The 20567-nt window shown below is 33.6% G+C and overlaps 1 protein-coding gene across 3 annotated transcripts in view; it reads left to right on the plus strand.

Moving 5' to 3' along the window:
* LOC129942021 (protein sarah) overlaps positions 1 to 20567 on the plus strand; it is a 117023-nt gene that overhangs the window by 56684 nt on the left and 39772 nt on the right. The window contains exon 2 of one of the 3 annotated variants that reach the window (XM_056050814.1): positions 5115 to 5161. The exons of the other annotated variants lie outside the window; for them this stretch is intronic. The gene's annotated coding sequence lies outside the window, so the exon portion shown is untranslated. The remainder of the gene's footprint in view (positions 1 to 5114; positions 5162 to 20567) is intronic. 3 annotated transcript variants of the gene reach the window in all.

Raw genomic sequence — 20567 nt, forward strand, 5'->3', positions numbered from 1 at the left:
ATTTCATTTTTAACCAGCAAAGAAGTGTATGCTTTGGTAAACCATCCCTATCAGTACAAGAAACGATTGAAATTTTAAATGGGCCAGATTGGCAAACCTTGTCAAATTTTTCAGAGCTGGTTACCACTTATAACACGGGATAAACATTAATCATATAATACAAATAAAACAAACAAATATAAAAAATTAGAGATGACAGGATAGCACTTTCGGGTTTCTTCTCTTGGGTGACTAAGTGGGACATACTATGAAATGTAACCTACAAAAATATGCCCTTAGATGGTATTTTTAATAGGATAATGACCTAAGGATAACTTTAATGTTAACCAAGTCATGATTAAAAAAAAATATCTATGTTTTTGAGTGGTACTCGCAAACCTGTATCTGTATCTTATTGAGAACTATTCCATTGAGCGTAAAATTAAAGATAGTATATATGTAAAAGTCTTCTAACTAAATGAATTTTCGGAGAACTGTCACAACAGTGTGGTAACCAATTAGGCAGACAAATTTCAGAGACCAGTTGGCCCTATGAAATCAGAATTAATCAAATAAAATCAAAATAAGTATCATTCAACTATGTATTGTCTTTTTGAAGTATTCACATTTTGTTGGCCAGCCTGAAGCTTGCAACAAATAAATTTCAAAAACCTTCCCAACCAATATTGATTAAAAACAAATAACACAATATTCATCGCTACAATAAAATGTAAAATTTTAGATCTATTGTCTTAAAAAGTGCCTAAAGACATAAGAATCTAAAATTAAGCTTTGCACATTTATAATGTTAAATTCAATACAAAATTAATAATATCTAATTAGAGTAACGCCAATTATGGTTATAGTTACGTCACAACACAATTAAAAATGAAAAGGTATTAAAATCAATAACAAACATTAATTTTTTGTCTTTTTTTACTGTGTTCTTTTTGTACGGTATAGATCAATATTCTCTTAACCTCAAAATCATATCATTAACAATTTTGCATATTCAGGTTAATATTTTATTTTCTCCAAAAATTCAATAACAAAAAAAATATAGTAGTTAAAATTATGTGAAAGTGCTATAAACGAATTGACATTGAAATTAAAATACAAAATGTATTCTAATGGGAAATAAATAATTTAATTGTACGGTAGAATATGTACATTCAACAGCTACACTTAGAGAAACAATATATATTTTTATAATGTACCAATCTGTAAAAAATTTAACTTCGAGATAAAGTCTGACATCTCATCTACAACTGTGATCTACTAATTTCTACAATTTAATCTACTCCAATAAAATAACGCTAAAAATAATAGTCTCATAAAACATTGTAACTGCTTCGCCGTGAGTTATGGAAATATTGGAAACTTCCATAATTATCTCCGTTTCTATAGCTGCAATGATTAGAATTGTTTAAACTAAGTGTCGGGACCGTTCTTGTCTCATACAATTTTGTGTATGCTCAAGCATTTTAGAGATCGAGGGCAGCAAGTGCGTGTGTCAAAAATGTGTCTCATTCTCATAGGAAGTTATTGTGATCGGTCCGATTTATCGAATTGAAAATGTTTGCATATTTGTCACCTCGAATATTTTACGAACAAAAAATGATTTTATCTCCAAAATAATTGTATGCAAAAAAGAATAACATTTTTGTCACCTTGTAAAATGAAAAAAAATAAAATTGGCAGTTTTTTTTTTAAAAAATAAAAACATAAAAAATAATTACTAGAAGTTAGTAAAAATTGATTTTCGACTCAAATATCTTTTCAAAAATTTACAACGAGTTGTTGGGAAGAAGTATGATTCCTCAAGAATTTAGGGAATCAATCATTTTTCCGATTCACTATCGAGGAATATCTTTTTTAAATTCGTGTTATAAAATATTTACTGCTGTTCTGCAAACACGGCTCAATAAATGATTGAAGAAAATAAGCTGTTAAAAAATTTTCATTCATGCTTTAGATCCGGTTACTCAACAATCGATTATATCTTTGTTCTGAAAAGCATTGCGGATTCATTTAAAAGAAGAAGGAAGAAGTTATACACTTTTTAGTGGATTTTAAGTCTGCATTTGATACGGTAAATAGGAAAGCTCTTTGGCATGCGAATGTCGTTGAAATTTGGACATATCGAAGACTTAGTCGATTTCTTACGTGTTGGTATCGCACAAGAGGGTGAATTAATTAAATCACTCTTGTTTGCGGATGATATTGTGGTTCTCGCTTCATCTCCAGAATCACTACAGCTTATAATAAACCGGATTTTTGAGTACTGTAAAATATGGAACGTAATATTAAACATGGAAAAGTCTAAGATCATGATTTTCAAGAACGGAGGAGGTAGAAACTGCCTTAATGAAAAATGGAACTACAATTGTGAAAATATAGAGATTTTCAAAGAGTTCAAAGACCTTGGAGTGATTTTGAGTGATTGAGACAAGCTTACAAGTGCAAAAGCCGCCATCAGCGCATTTGGAGTAGATGTTTCTCTAACAGAAATATCGCACATAGCAGTAAGTACACTGTTTTTAAGGCAGTAGCAGAATCAATCTTATTCTATGCAGCTCAAGTGTGGAGAGCCAAGCAATATGAAGATGTGGAAAAATTGTTACGCTTCTACGTTAAAAGGATCTTCCGGCTGCCACCGAATCGCCGAATTATATAGTTATGTTGGAAACGGGACTGCAGCCACTCTTTGTACGAACACTTCGAATATAGATTGATTATGAATATGGATAATTACCGGTTACCGAAGATTGTGGCACTTCAAACTATTCGAGAGAGGTCAGGATGATATGCATAGTGAATGAAACATGCTAGGGAGAGTGACATGGACCTTGACATACATACATGATATGATGTGGGGAAAATGCCTTAATGAAGCAATTGGATCTCCGCACAGAGCAATTTACAGCCAAATCAATCACAATTTGGAGGCGAAGAACTATTTCCGGGATGAATACAGCGTAGAGGAGATTTCGATGATTTCAAAGCTGAGTGGTGAACTCGTACCCCTTAACTTCATTCCACATAGGGAGGATTTACCAATATTATGCTCTTTATGTAATCTGCAAGTGAGAGAAAATGTTTTTCACTTTATGGGTAAATGTCCAATTCTTAACGATATCAGGAGAAATGTTCTTGAAAAGGGTTTTTTGAATGAAAATGAAATTTATTGTATCATTGTTGAACGAAGTCGACGTTAAAAACTGTATATGTACTGCAAGCTGGCTCTAAATTATAGGGGGAGAATTGTTAATAAAATTTTCTGAAGATAAAATTTAATTTCAATAGTAAACTATTAGAAAAAAAAAACACTTTTTAAATCATGTACTTAATTTGTTTTTTTATAAATTATGTTTAATAAAAAATAAGTTTTCAATTTATGTAGGCGAGATTGTTACAAATTGATGTTCGGTTCTCAATATCTCCTGAATAATAAATAATATCGACTTCAAATTAATTTTATTCATCCAATTTGCATTTGTTAATAAAATAAATAAAAAGCTTTTAGGAAATGCTATTAAAATTGATAAAAATTGGTTTACGGCTAAATATCTCATTAACATAGATTTTAAAAATTAAACTAAAAAAAAAACTGCTCAATTTTTGGACTTTTTCCTGTATTTTCAAAATATTTGCTAAAGTATTGGTTTGAGAAAAATAAAATCATCGGCTCTTTTCGAGACTGAAACGCTCTTATAGTTACCGAGATAGAGCTCTTTAAATTTTGAGAATTTTTCTCAAAAATGTGAAAAGTACAGATTTGTAGTCGGTTTTTGCTAAATCCTTACTTGCTTACTTACTTACTTATGCATGGAACAATTGATTTTAGAAAATATCTGCAAAGCAAATCAACAATAAAAACCATTACCTTTATTTTGATCAAAATGCCGGAATTTATCTTATCAAAACAACATGTGCGGAAACGGTTCGGATAATCTTGAGGAATCATCAATACGACGGACGGCTTGCTAGGAAGAAACCTTTTATTAGCAAAGCACACACAATTAAGAGAGTTTCAGTTTGCCATAGGAAATGTCAGCAAAGACTTCGAGTATTGGAAAACATGCATTTTTACCGACGAAAGAAATTATATTTTTTTTTGGCTCTGGAAGTAATTCTAATGTTTGACGTGAACTCAACGAAGAGCTGAAAGAACAATATTTGAGAGCAACGGCTTAGCATTACGGGGGATAGGTCTTCCTTTTATTGAGAAAATAATAATAGACCAGAATGTCGGACACCCTGAACACAAATTTAAATTCAGGTGTCGGCATAGGAAACAATTATAAACTTTGTTTGCTCTACAACTGTCCACAAATATAAATCTTTTTCACAACCACGAGATATAAGTGTGATGGAAAATTTGTGGAGTTGCTTGGAAGACCGCAAATGATTTGAATTGATTTCCTACCGGAACGATCTTAAAAGAGTTGTTTATGATGTTGCGTTGATCTTTAATAAATAAATCCAAGAATTGACATTGAGCTTCGAAATGGCGTACTATTTACCGCTTTTTATTTTTTTTTTTAAATTAAGCTTAAATATGTGTTTTAAAATAACAAAAACTGAAAAGTGTAATATAACACTGGATTGTTGAAGAAGAAAACAAAATAATATGGGACTGGTGGGTCTGTTTTTGAGTGATCTTTTAAAACAAAGTTTTTTGTGCCCGTATTTTCGGAATAAATAATTTTAAAATTAAAAAATACGTTTGTACGTTAGATTGTCAAGCCAGAGGTCTCGGGTTCAATTTCTGCCTGTGTCATCTAAAATTTTTTTTTTTTACTTTTACTGCCCCTTTCGAGCAATTGACAAATCCTCCAAGAGTAATTCTTGTCACGAAAACTGATTTCTCAAATTAGCCGTTCGGATTCGACTTAAAACAGTAGGTCCCCAACAGTACTCGTAAACAGGAATGGTTGAGAGTTGTAAGTTACTAGGCCCTAGTCCTTCCTTAACGGATTGTTGCGCCACCTTATTTATTTTAAAAGTAAAAATGAAATGTTTTGTTTTTAAACAAATATTTCGTTATTTCAGTGTAAAATTTTGTAAGAATATATTAATTTCTATGCATATCATATAAATCTAAAATTAGTTTTTCACAATTTTTATTTCAGGTAAGGGCGATTCCGAAATGTTCTTGAAAATGCTTTAGTGTATGCGCGTGAGTATTTTTCTCTCAGTGTATTTATATTTTCAAATTTCATTTTCACCAACAAAATATATCAATATCATCATCAGACGTCATCGGTCTCGAATGAAATTCAATTTACAATTACTCGAAAAAAAAAACTAAAACAAAAAACCAACTATCGGAACGAATCAATTTCAATTTAATTCTCAATAAAACTGGCAAATGGAAAAAAAGTTAAAAAAAAAATCTTTGAACTTCGGTAATAATAATTTTCGATTTTATACTTCTTGCTTCTGATTTTTATTTTAATATTTTGTATTTTACATTGACACGACCCACCAAACGAGACTTCCTAACCCACCTTCCCGGGCGTGTTGGGTGGACCTGAGAAGTGCGACGAAGACAAGCACGAAGATGCGGACGTACGTTGAAGAAGGGAGTCTCGTTGGCGTTGTTGTAATTTAATTTTTGTAATTTATTTCGCTTTTCTCTTATTTGACGATTGATTGAAAATGTTATTCTAGATTCTCTCATAGTTGTTTCGCGAGTCGAAATGGCTTTGCGTGTCGAAATGCGATATTGATATCGCGTTTACCCCCCGACCCAAAGAAGTATTGATTTCTTTTTTTATTTGTTTCATTTTGCTTCGTCAGAATAAGCAGGTACCTGCATATATCTATGTTAGTTGATTTATAACAAAACTGAAATCACAGTTGCAGAACGAAAATTTAATTTACATCCAAGTATAAGGAGGATAAATCGCTTGATTGGAGCTCATTACAGCGAACGTTATAAAACGCTTTATATAATAATAATGAAGCAATGAAGCACCAATTGTGTGTAGAGGGTTTTGACTGCCTGTTTGGAAAGAGTGCTGAAGCATAAATATTTAGGCAATTTGTTGTTGTTGTTGTGTGCCCTTGATCTACTTATGTCAAGTTGATAGTGTCTAAATGGCGCCAACGTCAATGTTAAAATTGTGTTACAGGTTTTATTCAGAGTTGGAGGAGAAAACACCACACAAGTTTCATAAAACGCCAGATATATCAATTATTTCCAATAAATATTATTGTCTGCGTTGGTTTTGTTTATACGAGAAGTTCAAGTTTCATATTAGCGACCGTGTAACAATTGAATATTCTCCTCGGTTCTAAAGTTTAGGATAAACATGATTTATAACGAAAAATTGCTCACGATTATATCAGTTCTTAGGCATTTTACTGATTCTTTAATAGCTTCACATTGAAAATGTTGCATGGACTTGGATTAAAACTTAAAAAAAACTTTCGTTGAAGAAATGTCTTCGTTAAACGAAGTATTAGCGTAAATTTACTTTGGGTAACCGATTTTTTCTGAGGAACTCCCAAATACCTTTTGCGAATGTTGAGGTGTGGAAAACGCGTACTGGCTATCATTTCGTTTAGCCCCTAGCAAAATCGATGAGGCTGAGTCCGTCATTGGAGGTTGTTTTTATTCCACCAAAGATTAAGCGCCTGAAGAAACTAATACCCGAATCCGCACCTCACAGTAAAGATGAGATCGTTGCCGCAATTAAAGCACTTAAGAACAACAAAGTTGTAGGACTTGATGGAAGCAGCGCCAACGTCATCACGCGAACTGCTTCATCCGCTCATAAAACAAGGCTGGACCACCAAAAGCTGCTCCCATGAGTGGAAGAAGGGAATTATACTCAAGCTCCCCAAAAAGGAGATCTTACAAAGTGCAAAAACTGGAGAGGAATTTGCGTTCTACCTACTGTTTCCAAAATAGGAGCAAAAGTCATACTGGAACGCATCAGAGAACACCTTGAGGCCACATTCGATGCCGAACAAGCAGGATTCGGCGCTGTGCGTTGAATATCGATCAGCACTACACTTGCTGTTCATCGACTTCGAGAAGGCCTTTAATATCGTTATTAAAATTGATCGGTTGAAAATTATTTTCGACAAAACAAAAATGATCAGCCACGGATCCGACCATCCTCTCAAATAAATATTTTCTAGCAACCGGTGAAAAAGTGGAGAGCTTTCAATACTTTAGAAGTATCGTTTCTATCGAAGGCGGAACCAAACAAGACGTCATCTGCGCCATCGGAAAAGTAAAAGCGGCGTTCGGTATGCTGTCAAAAACTTGGAGGAATTACTTTATCAGGAGGAATAACTCTGTCGAATCTGTGCTTCTTTGTGGGTGCAGCACTTGGAAGGTTACTTCAGCCATAACAAAAAAACTGCAAATATTCGTGAACAGATGTTTTCGTAACATCCTACGGATTTTCTGGCCAAACCGCATATCAAATGAGGTCCTTCATAGAAGGACAGGTCAGGAACCTATAGAATCTATAATACGAAGTGGCAATGGATTATACATACGCTTCGAAAAGGTAACGACTGCATTGCAGGCCAAGCAATGCAGTAGCATCCGCTCACACAAGAGGCGCAGGACAGTCAAGGCGGAATCACCGTCACGAGGCAAGAATTGGAGGGAGCTGAAACACATCTCCGGAAATCGTAAAACCTCCCTTAAGAGGTTCCCAACGGACTGTACAGGTCTAAGGACCTAAGTACGAATTAAGTAAAGATGTCCTACTTTTCTAGCTTGGCATTAAAATATCCCAAGACAATTTCATTATCGCCGCTAGGGCACTTGCTCAGTTCTCATATGCTTTTTCCAATAGCTCGAAGAACATAGATTTATGTCGCTATGGTAATGAGGTGCTTCTTGGTGTACTTTTATCTTAAAACTTGTTGTCTAAGTCTAGCCCCAATGCCCTGCCCGGTGCCCATCTACCTCCAGAATGGCGGTGATACCTGCCTTATAACAATCTAGGATCTTTGCTAATTACTCAGCTGCACGTGGTCTATAAAGAGACCTGACATCCCGTGTGCAGAAGTTCGTTCGTGCTTGTTGGTGCTCGGCATCTATTTTTGTTTTACTTGTCCAGGAAATCACCTTGACGCCTTCAACCTGAAAGACTTAGTCCTTGATTTCAACTCCAAGCGTGAGAGGCGGTATAACCGCTCTTTATGTTCACTAAATCGTCTAACCTAACTGAAACTGTTGATTGCATTTTGCCTCCGTTGCTATCTGGATAAAGGGAGAGGTGCCTTAGTAGAAACACCACTCCCCGCTCTCATTGCTCAGTTTGGTTTGCCATTTCAAAACAATTAATTTATTGAAGAAACCTTTTGCTAAGCACATTATCTCGCGACGTGGACTCCAAAATCGTGCGATTGAGTTTCGCTGGACTATCTTGTGTGGGGTTATGTGTAGCCATTTGCCTAGGCAGAGACGAGTGAAGCCTTAGAAGAGATTATTCGGCACGTTTTTTCTGACATACGGCCCTGGTCTACCCTTTGGTCCTCTCGACTGAAATATATTCGAACCAGCAGAAGATAAATTATTTACCATTACATCAAATCATTATCTTTTTTTGAAAACCACTCGTTTAGAAAATGAACCCTTTATTTTCGTTGAAGACGCTGAAAATAATTATTTTTCGAAAACTTTCGGTAAAATGGGCCTATAAAGTTTAATCGAAACATTATTTCTAAATAACAAACTGATCCTTTCTTTAAAAGTGAAACCCAAAAACACCTAAAACATTAATTCATCATGGGAAAGATGACAAAAGTGTCAACTTGAAAAAAAAATCATTTACAAGTTTTTGTATTTTTATTGATAGATTCACAGTTACGATGAGAGCTTAAAATATGTAGACTTATACGTATAGCATTTTCATTCAAGTTAAAATATTGATTGATGTTGGAACTTTTAAAGTAAAAAAAAGTTCTAAAACTTCTACAATTATCTTGAGAGACATTTCCCTATAACATCATCATCATCATCTATGTCGGCTTCTTTGAAAGTCCAAACTTTTACTTTTTGCCTAAGTGAAAAGTAGCAATAGAATTCAATGTCATTTATATAGATATACTTTTGTAAAACAGTTATCATGTCCATTTTGTTGTGCAAAATAAAAAACAATGAACAAAAAAAAACGAAATGGAAAAAACGCTTAACTTTTCTTGTACGAAATTTAATTTAATATTTTAACAAGTTTAAAACTTTTGTGTCTTCAAAGTCATTCGTTTGGTGGTCGTGTGTAGATTTGAAAATGCCTACAAAGTTGCACTTACAAAATTAAATTAAAGTTCAACAAGGAACTTTTATAACGAACGTTAAATCAAGCTAATTCGAATATTTCATAACGCGCAATACAACGCCGAAAAGTTCACTATCTAGATAGTAGTTGTTTATGGTTCATGGCTTCATGGTGGTTAAATTGTTTAGGAAAAAACAAATAAAGTTAAGGATCCATAAAAGGTTAGGTCACATTTTGAAATGTCAGGTTATGTTGAGGTTTGTGTTAAAATAAAATAATTGGTGAAAAAGGTATTTGTATCAACGTCACGACGACGCGAACTTTCAAACTTTATGCTATGAGTGTAATAGTCTTAAACAAAATCTTGAAGTTTTTCAATTGGTATTTAACTGTCGATATTTACGAATTTAATTCAAGAGAAGCCAAATTGAAAAATGTTAAAGGTGGATACTGTCCAATAATTTCCATGTTTTTGTTTGCTAAAGTATTCTCTCGTCAAAAACTATGTTATTTTTATAGAGGGTTTTTCAATATGAATGTTTGTTTTGATTAAACAAATAAAAAGATGTTATATTTTTCAAGAGAAATCTATGGATGTTTATTTCATTGTAAAGTAAAAGGTATGGTCTTAACAGTGTTTAAAGTGATTTAAACTTAAGTTACCAAGTCCATGTTATATTATACGAATTTGACAAAAACATTTAACAGAGTTCCTTACACTAATTTTATCGATAAACTTGAAAAGCTTGATATTCTTTTTAACTTGTTCAATTCGGATGCGCTCCTATCTCACAATATTAATCGATATTTTCCTTGGTATTCCACAGGGAAGTCATCTTGGACCACTTTTGTTTTTTTATATTTATATACTACTTACCTGATATTCTCTTAAATTCCTTTTCTTTGGTGTTTGCAAATGATCTCAAACTTATGAGACGCATAAAAGTTCCAACTTAATGTGTGCTTGTTAGTATGGTACTTAAATTTGATTTTTGTAAAAGTTGAAAACAAGTTTACAAGAAGTCATTAAGAAACTTCGATGGAACCTGGACGTAATTCTGGCTTATAAGATTCGACGTCAACTAGTTGGCATTCAGGCCCTAGAAAACTATAGTAAAATGTTTCCATAATTTTTGTTGAAGATATTTTGTCATACATTAAATGTCATTTTTCACTGTTCGGTTAGGTTAAAGTGGCTCTACGTCATGATGGAGTACGACAGACTTTTTGATATCACATGAATCTTGAAGCCTTCTTTTGAGCTCAACGAAATCTGAAAGACTATCATTTGCCAATATAGTTCGTAATCCCATGAGCTTCAATGTTACCTCAAACCCAAATATAGTTCCCTCAAATGAAAATTTGCAAGCACAGATCAACATTCTTACTAAGGTTGTTGGAGATCTACCTATGAAGTTTGATAAACTTCTAAGCTCTTTGTCATCCTCAAAATGAATAGAGCTACCTTCAAGAGCTAGTAAGATTAAAATCACTATTGAGAAATGTAAAAGTTTTGATTTTTGATTCGAAAATAGTATAAACAATTATTGGAAGCAACGAGCTGAAAGTATTATAAAATCTGATTTAAGAAACATGTTTCCAAAAATAAAACAGATTTACAAAACAATATAATAATGTTAAAACACAAAAGCTCAAAACACCATTATCATCGCAAACACTACTTTCTCAAGCTTGGATTGACAGTCAACAATGCCCAATCATCGATGAATCTTTTATCGTAGACACTGAAGCAGATACACTCAATCTTATAGGATTTCACTTTGAGTCAATACATGCTAGAGAACTTCCTAGCACCCAACCTGACGAGATAAATACCGAATTGTCAAGATTGTACAGTAGCGAAATACCGACACTCCTTAGATGATAATCTTAAGGCAAATGAACGTACAGTAGAACGGACCATGCACTACTGTATAGCACAAGACGAACTGACACAAACATTTCGTAAAGTTAATAATAAAAAATCAAGCGGTTTAGAACATTCCGAACGCCAATATTGCTTTATATTTAATAACTTGCTAAATAACTGTTACTTCCCGAGTTGTCGAAACTTCGTAGGTACTTCCAATAATAAAAAAGAAAAAGGATCCTTCTTCTAGCTATAGGCCAATAAGTCTCCTACCTAATATCAGTAAGATTTTTGAAATGGTTATTTGCAAGTCCATCCAGTTCGTGTGCGAAGAAAAGGAGCTAGAACCGCGAAACCAATTTGGGTTTAAGAGAAATCATTCAGCAGTGCACGCAGTTACAAAATGATTTCAGATGTAAACTGGAATCTGAACGCAAAGAGATGTACCGCTGTCTGCTTAGTAGATATCGAAAAATCCTTCGACACGGTTTGGATGAACGGGTTTTTATTTAATACTATCATGATCACATAAACAATCAATTGAACGGTACGAATTTCCACTCCATCTTGTTAAAGTAATTTCATCTATGGTGAAACATAATAAATTTGTTGTAACCGATAGACAAAACACTACAACCAAGGTTCTTAGTATCACCAATGATTTTCCAAAGGGCACTGTGCCTCACTTGTTTAGTTTATATGTTTCTGACATATTAAGTGAAATCGATGACTCGATAGCTTTTGCTGACGATACCACTTTCTATGCAAGTGGATCAAGAATTGCAGATATTCAAACAGAACTGCAAAGAAAATTTGGTAAGCTGCAATCATTCTGCTCGAAGTGGAAGCTTAAACACACACAACACTAAGTGTGAAACCATACTGTTCTGCAGCCCAATAAGACGCGGCATTTCAGATTTAAGACGAAATTGGAACAAAAGACTGTTGTAAAAAGTAATTGCCAAAAAGACAGTGATAATGAATAAATAGAAAACAGGCCTCCCTCATTAAATGTTGATCCATATGTATAGAAGTGATTCTTGGAAGAATTCCCTATCCTCCTAAAAAAGATCTCGAAGGTAAAGAAATCTGAAATCTATTGAAATGTAGTTGAAGGTACATGTGCTTTTAAAGTTGGTTCTTAATAATCAAAAATAACGGAGTACCCAATGCTGTTATTAGTCCACTGTCATTAAGCTCTGAGGTGTACAGCAAACATTGCAGCTAAGTAAATGTTTGGAGCGTTATTAATAACAAGCTTAGAAACCATGGAAGAAGAATAACTCCTCATGTTCTTTTTACAATTTTTGATTCACAACTTTTGTTATTTCTTTTTGTGTTCTGTTTAAAGATTTTTCCTACAATATTGTTATTTTGTTAAGAGGGAGTTTTTGATTATAAGAATTTTGTCAACTTATCAAAGGTTTATATTTGATGACAAAATAAAATGAGAATTTCCATAATGAGTTAGCGGAACTGATATCTATCGATGTCAAATTCATCAAAATAAAACACTTTATTGTCGTTAAGTCAATTCTCATCAGCTGCAGCATAACAAACCGCTTTAACCAAAGTACTGTCGTAGTTCTGCATTCGAAAAACCCACACAATTCACTGCAATATACTTTCTTAAGTTCACCACAATGTTGCAGTTGTACATTGAAGTGGCCGAAGAAGTGCCTAAGCCCGACGAAGATGATAATGATGATGATGATGTTGATGATGGTTAGGTTGTGATATAAGTGGTGACCACTCGGTTAAATTTGAATCCTTTTGACATTTTAATTAAATCGATCGATAAATAAAGACTAGAAGGACACAATTTCTCTAGTTCTTCCCCCCTCTCTCTCTCTCTCTGTCTGATTTGGAATATTTTCTTTTATAAAAAAAGGACTCCATTATGATGCTTGGTTGTTTGTATTGTTCGCTTTTTTATTTTTTGTTTTTTACTGTGTCCTTTAATTTTGCATATCAAAAGCAGTAAAGCAAAGGAAATAGAAAAACAAAAAAGAAGAAGAATCAGACGGGATATGTTTTAGTTCTTGGGGGCGTATACACACTCTCGTTTAGAATTTCATCTTTTCGAATATATGAAGTGTAGGTACATATTGTATGTTAAGGGATATTTGAAATATTTAGCCTTGAGTGTTTAAAAGTTGATATATATGATGCACAACCCAAGGTAGATGTATGTGTATAGGAATTAGTAGTTGCGAGCAAAATAAGGTTACGTATACGCTCCAGTGACCAAATTGAAGAACAAAAAATGTTTCCTTAAAGTAAAAAGGACTAAACGACTTTTCGTAAATTGCAAATAAATTTTAAACAACGTAGCTACCTATTTTTTTTGTTTTGCTTTCTCCAGTTTAAATTTTGTTATTTCGATAACTACTCTTCTGAAAGCTTTGAAAGAATATTTGAATTCATAATTTTGACCAAAATCCTAATTTCTTCTTCCTCCAAAGAGTCCATTATTTACTTCCAATTATGTCTTACTTTTATTCATCTTCTTTAAGGAGGACCAATCCAATCTTCAAACAATGCAAAAAAAAGATAAGCCTATTTGTATCCAATACCGTCTTGTCGGAATTAAAAATGAAGATCCGTCCCTGCTACTTTCGATTTCACAAATTTTCAAGGACCAAATGCTACAAATATAATTTTTGTTTTCCTTTTAAGGGACAAATTGCTTACATCCTCCAAAAAAAAGATACGTATGTTCTTTGTATTCCGATTATAAGTCTGCCTTCTACGTATTTTAAAATGGAAGGGACATGTTCTTTTCTTAAGACTTCTTTACATTCAAACATATTGAGCTATTATGTTTTATTCATATTTTGTGACGGTTTGACGACTGCCGTTGGATGTTGGTTTTGGCCTTCGATTTGTTGAACATGGGTCTATAAAAATGTTCCGAGAATACAAAATCTGAAAGCACAAATTGAAAAAAAAATTAAATCTCAATCTAAATATCCTCGAGGCCCAAACATTGTTATAATAACGACGTAATTTTGTTGGCCTAATATAAAATATTTATAGCTACAGAAGAGATTTATCAACTGTTATCCACATTTTTATTATATAAGAAATTTTGTGGCGTTTTAGATTACAAATACAAAGTGTTTAAATTTCTTAAGACAAATTTGTAGTTTGAAAAAAAAGAAGAAAAACTGTACAAGCAAAAGGTGAAGAAAATTTCCTTTGAATCTGGGTTATCAAAATCATTCAATAATAATTTTCCTCAACAAGTTGCAGTTGTAAGTGAATTACACCTTGTTGGTTGACAAAACCAAGATGGGGAATCAATGTAAGTGAAAGTTGTTCTCGTTTTGAATTATAGGGCTCTCACCTAGTCGTCTTTACAAAAATGGCACATGAGTTTTTCTAGTGGATTCGCGTTGAGGAATATGAAACTTGTGCTATAGATGATGTTTTTGTCTCCTGAAGGAATATGTTTCGAAATAAGTCATTGCTCGTGATACATTTTCTTGGTAACTTTTTTTCTATTCGAACAATGGGCATACAGAACCAAGAGTAAAGTAACTCAATCTGGTTGGACGTAGTATGCCACGACCAAGGTGTGATTGAGAAAATTAGATAATCTTGTTGATATAACAATAAGTTCGGAAGAAATCACGGGTGTTTATTAAGAGGTATCGTAAACCGGAGTTACTTTGCTAAATTTTTCGGACGTTTCTAAAAATTACCGGATTGACATAATTTACTCACGATTAATGGTATTTTAAAAGAGATGGATACAATTTTTAATAAATGAAAAGAAAAAGACAAAAGTAAAAGAGTGAATATAATTCTATAAATAATTTAGATATATGCTTGAATAAAAAGGCTCCATTATTGATTTGGATTCTTTAAAACATTGCTATTTTGATTGTAGAAGTACAGCTGTGTTACATCGCCATCGCAGTCAAGAAGAGCTATTACCTCTGCATCGCTTAATACACCACTTCCAAGTAAGGTTCTTCTCACTTCTTTCAGCATTGGGAAATTCGTCTCGGTACGGCATAAAGTTCAATCTTACCAACTCTCCTTTTATTAACTTCCTACGGGAAGTTATTATAATTGGTCCGATTTGTCAAATTGAAAATTTATACATTTCTCTACGTTTCAAGGTCCCTAGAGTCTCTGCGTGCGTGTGTACGTACGTTCGCGAAGTTTCTTTTTCGTCATCTATAGCTAATGAACCAGAAGAGATATCGACTTCAAATAAATTTTGTTATACAGATAATAAGGCAGAAAGATGCAGAAAGGGCTCTCAAGAAAATTGCTTATGTGGTTTTTTTCTACCATAGTAGTTTAAAAGAAAGGTGAACATTTTGGTTAACCCTAAATATCTTACGAACTAAAAACGCTGGAGACTTGAATTAAATTTTGTATGATATATTGTAACGCGATACCAAAGAAGTATATCTTTTGAAAAAAAAATCCAATTAACGGTTATTTCATAAATCAAAAAAACTGAAAAAAAGGTGTCACCTCGAAAATTTTACGAATACAAAATGATTTTATGTCCAAATAAATTTTGTGCTTTAAAAAAATAAGAAACAACATCACTCAAAATTGGTAAACAATAAATTTCGACTCAAATATCTTTTTAAAAATTTAAAATTATGGCTTCCAACTAATTTTCACATATAACAAATATTGTTTTCAAATTTCAGTAGAATTTTGAGAAAAATCGAATTGACAGTTTTTTTTACAAAAAATAAAAACTTAAAAGAAAATTTAACAAAAGTTGGTGAAAAGTTATTTAAGAAAACTAGGTTATCAAACTAAACTATTTCTTTCTATGAAAACTATTGTTGGTTATTGGAATTTTTTTTTTTAAATAATTCAACTATGACTGCACGTTGATGATAAAATTCATATCACAATATTCAGGCAGTCCCTTTATTTTATCGAACAAAAGACTCACCTTTTCTATAGTTTGCAGAGCTATAACACTTAGCAATCTTAGCAAAATCTTAGAAATGTTCAATGTCCGATTTCAATGATGACCATTTAATTTGTCATCATTGAAATTCGGTAGTTGAAAACATCTTTTCATATAAAACCTTAGTAATTTTTCAAAAGATTCATATTTTTCATATCCCCAAGTTTGCGCTGCATACAGCATTATAGATTTGGCTACTGAAGTAAATACATTGTATTTTTCCATTATAGGAAACAAGATTGTTAAGAAAAGTATTTTTTTCAAATAGCGCTTATTCCACTTTTAGCTTTTAAAAGTTTTTCCTTAAAAATAATGAGTTTCCATTTGTAAGTTGCTTGTTATCATTACACCAAGGTATTTTCTAGCTTTAACCACTTTGATTGGTTCGCTTGAAATACCATTTTATACTGCTGACTGGTCTGCCACCACCATTTTTTTAACACCACACCCTTCAATTTGTTTAAATTGACCGTTAAATTCCACAATTCGCAGTATAAAACAAGGCGGTTGATCATTAGTTGCAGTGTTTGATGTGAATAAACAAATAGGACAACATCGTCGCCGGCAGTCGCCGGCAAACAAAATCGTCAATAATGTCTTCAATAAACGCTGTAAACAGATGCGGACTCAAGGGACATTCTTGTTTTCTCCTATTGTTTATTTAAACCAATCCGACATTTGCTCACCATTCCACATCGTAGTTACATTTCCTTCATAAAGGTTTTCCAGAAATCTTCCAAATTTTGTTAGAAGATGGCATTGAAATCTATAAATAAGGCATATGGCGTCTTTTTCTGCTACAAGAGTGTTTTCGCAATTCTTTTTAAGACAAACATTTTGTCGTTCGCTTTGGAAACCAGCTTGGAATTTTGTTGAGGTTAATCCAAACTGTTAGATGGTTCCTTAGAATTGATACAAATACTTTATATGATGAATTAAGAAAGGAAATTCCGCAGTAGTTCTCTGGATCAGATATATCTTCTTTGTTATGGATTTCTAATAATAACGCTTCCTTAAATTAACGCGGCACAATTCCATTATTCAAGATGCTTTTAATGTGTGCATAAGTTTTACAACAAGATCCACCGTTCCATATTTAAAAAAAATTCATAGTGATTTTATTAGCTTCAGGTGCTTTTCCATCTTTAAGCTTGTGAACAGTCACGCAAACTTCTTTCTCCAGCTGGAAAGTAATTTATCTTTAGATTGGTTTGTCATTTCAACATGAATAGAGACGCCTTAACAATGCTTCCAAATTATGCAAATTTATTTTGAAAATCAATATTTATCTTTGGGTATATATAAAGTCAATAGTCTACGCCGATAAGCGCGAAACTATTGACAATGGAGGTCATATGGCAGAAGTTATGCCTGATCTAGTCATAAATACTGATGCAACGAAAATTAATGCTAAATTATAATGCTCTGATATTTTTCTACATTTCATAGTAAACATTATTAAAAAATTGTGATCATTTGCTATCCCTTTAAAACGGACCATTGAAAAGGATGTAAGTTCTTGACTTCCAACTGACCAATATTTCGGTGATGTGAAGTACGGTTACATTTTTTAAAGCCACTCTTGAGTGGGTTAGCCTTGTGAGCCGGAGCAGAATCTCGTTGGAATGTTCAATGCTTGTTTTCGAACATTGTTTAATTTATAGGCTTTACAACATCAACCAAAACTGTTGTCCGATAAACTTTTTCCAAAGTTTTCATCTTTTTTCTCGAAGTTGTCCGTAATTCCATGATATCTCATTCCCCACCATACCATTTTGCTGGATGCTGACCTTTTTCGACCCTTGAAATGAGTTCAAACGCTTCTCGATAATTCGTTTTTTTTAAATGATGCTTTGACGGTGAAATCTCTTTTCATGAGAGTTTGTCTCTGCGCATTCTTGGCGTACCGTCTGAGCAGAGCTTTTCATTTTTGTTTATGTTTATGAGTACTTCTTTAATTATGCAAGTCATATATTACTGATTTTTTATTTCCCGCGACAAGACTTTTTGTTTTCTTCTGTTTCGACCATGCACTGCTTAGATTACTCACGAAGTCCTCACAGTGGATGACCTTATCTTTTGCCGTCACTTATTCCACAAGTATCCTCGATATATTTTACCGTACGATAAACAAAACAACACTTGATTCCCCAGGCCTGCTAGATTCGAAGGATATCACCATTTTTCATATGACACTTAAAAAGCCATTAATTACAACAAAACTATTTTCGATCACCCCCACTCAATGGTTATTTTTAATGACTTGAAAGAAAAAACATCTGCAGATAACGGTAAACATAAAGAAAATGCATAGGCTTGTATCAGTATTTATGATTTGACGAAGTATTTAGATTACAATTGTAAAAGATAATATACCATAAGTAAACATCATGTTAATTTAAAAAAAAAACTATCTTTCAGATTGTTGGTAGTGTATAGATTTGAAGCACTGAGGTGGCCAATTGATATCGCCAAGACAGCTTATTACACGATTTCAAAATTTGATTTTGAAGAATTGACATGGATATTGCGATATCCTGTTTGAAGCACCACCGGTTGTCCGAATCCGTGTTTTCATGTTCAGTATAGAATGTTTTAACATGTTATTCAAAGCATTACTGTTGAAAAAATTGCTCCCAGTGATGCCCCCACTCCGCCACTAGATGTCATTCCCTGTTGATGCATTTCATTTACTAATTTGTCTTAGCTTCTCAGGGGTCCAAACTGCGACGAAATAACTAAGCGCTTCCGATTGGTGACTCAATGAGATAGAATTTTTATGCGAATAATCTCATGAACTTCTTGCATAAACTAGCGCTAAGCAAGCTTGATGGTTGCTTCATTTTAGACAACAGTTCTTTTCAAAAAATTTTCGAAGAACACAGCACTCACTTTAAAAATACATTTTAAATATTCAATTCGTTTCGCGAAAGTAAGATAGCGACTATCTTTCACAAAGTCAAAATATTCTATGATTTAAAAAAGAAACCACCAGATGGCCCACATTGTAGTACTTGAAACAATAACCTTATGTATAAGTATATGAGGAAAAAAATTTTGAAGAATTTTTTTTTAATAATAGAACTAAAAATCATTCTTGTCACTTATTCAATTTTTGAATTAAATCAATGTAGACTTTTTCCTTTAAAACAATTTTCAGAATCACTCTCGTATACATTTCGAGGAAAAAACTTTTTTTTTTTTGAAAAGACAAACAAACAAAACAAAGTTATGAGAGTAAACATAAAATTTAATTTCCATCGAAAATTGTTCAAAAACTTTTTAAGCTTCCGACCATCCACCCGTTCGTCGCTCATCATCGCCGTCGTCGTCGCCTCTTGTCGGTCGTCATAGCCATTCCCCCATTCATTCTGAAACTAAAAAAAGTATCTATAAAATAATAAAAGATTACCCTTTAAAAGCTTTTGAGGTAAAAACAGGGATGGGCTAGTCAGTTGTGTAGTAGGTAGAGAGACCTCCTAGCCAGACATACGTTAGGTATATCTGACGATACCAAACTATAAGAGAGTGCACCCAACAGCTCTGCAAACAACTTTCAGAATCATTCAATTTACTGCCCCTTTACAACCACTACCAACACCACCACCCACAACCCATACAACCATCGGTAGGTACCATCGACCGGATGGATTGCATTCACTATGCGTCATAGTCGCCGGCGTCCTTGTCGTTCTCGCACCCTCTCACAGCTACTCTGTCCGTATGCTTTTCTCTGGAGTGCCAGATCCTGTTTCAACATTAAGTGGATTTAACCAGGATGAATCGAATTGGAAATGAAAACGAAACGATAAGAGGGATATAAGTATGTAAGTGATATGGCCTGAAGCAATGACTACACATACGCCAACGAGCGACGACCGACGCTCCTGGATACATATACGTATATATCCTCACTGCTCTTGGTCTATGATGGTTGGGCAAATATTTACTTCTGTAATTAGTAGGCTGAGTTTTTGGGAGTTTCTGTAATTAGTAGGCTGAGTTTTTGGGAGTTGTTGTTGTTTTTGTTATGTTCATTCGTCAATTGACAGGAGGATTCACTCTGGATCTCAGAGTGTGGTGTATGGAAAGCCCCGGAATATATCGAAATGCCAATGACGATGCATTGTAGCACGTTCTAATTGGATAAGTGGGATTGAAAATAGTCGATATCGATGAATGGATCGATGGAAGGTTGGAAGGGTTTGGAATTAAAAAAAAGGTTTTTGGCCTTGTACTTTGCGGGACGGGAATCATTGCATGAACTCGGAGAAGGAGTCAACATATTATGTATTTGTTTTTGAAGTGCGTGAGTGCAATGGTGGCCAATCTGTGTTTTTCCATATTTTCAGGTAATATTCCAACACTTAAAGTAGAATGTAGTTTTGATTTTGTTTTTGGAATACGCTCAAAGTATAAGAAGATATAACTTGTTTTAAAGTCAGATGGTTGTCAGTCCTGACCGACAGTTTTAAAACTAGATCCTAAAAGCCTTGTATAGCTGAATTTTATA

Source organism: Eupeodes corollae, chromosome 1 (assembly GCF_945859685.1).
Source record: "Eupeodes corollae chromosome 1, idEupCoro1.1, whole genome shotgun sequence".
Taxonomy (NCBI): Eukaryota; Metazoa; Arthropoda; class Insecta; order Diptera; family Syrphidae; genus Eupeodes; species Eupeodes corollae.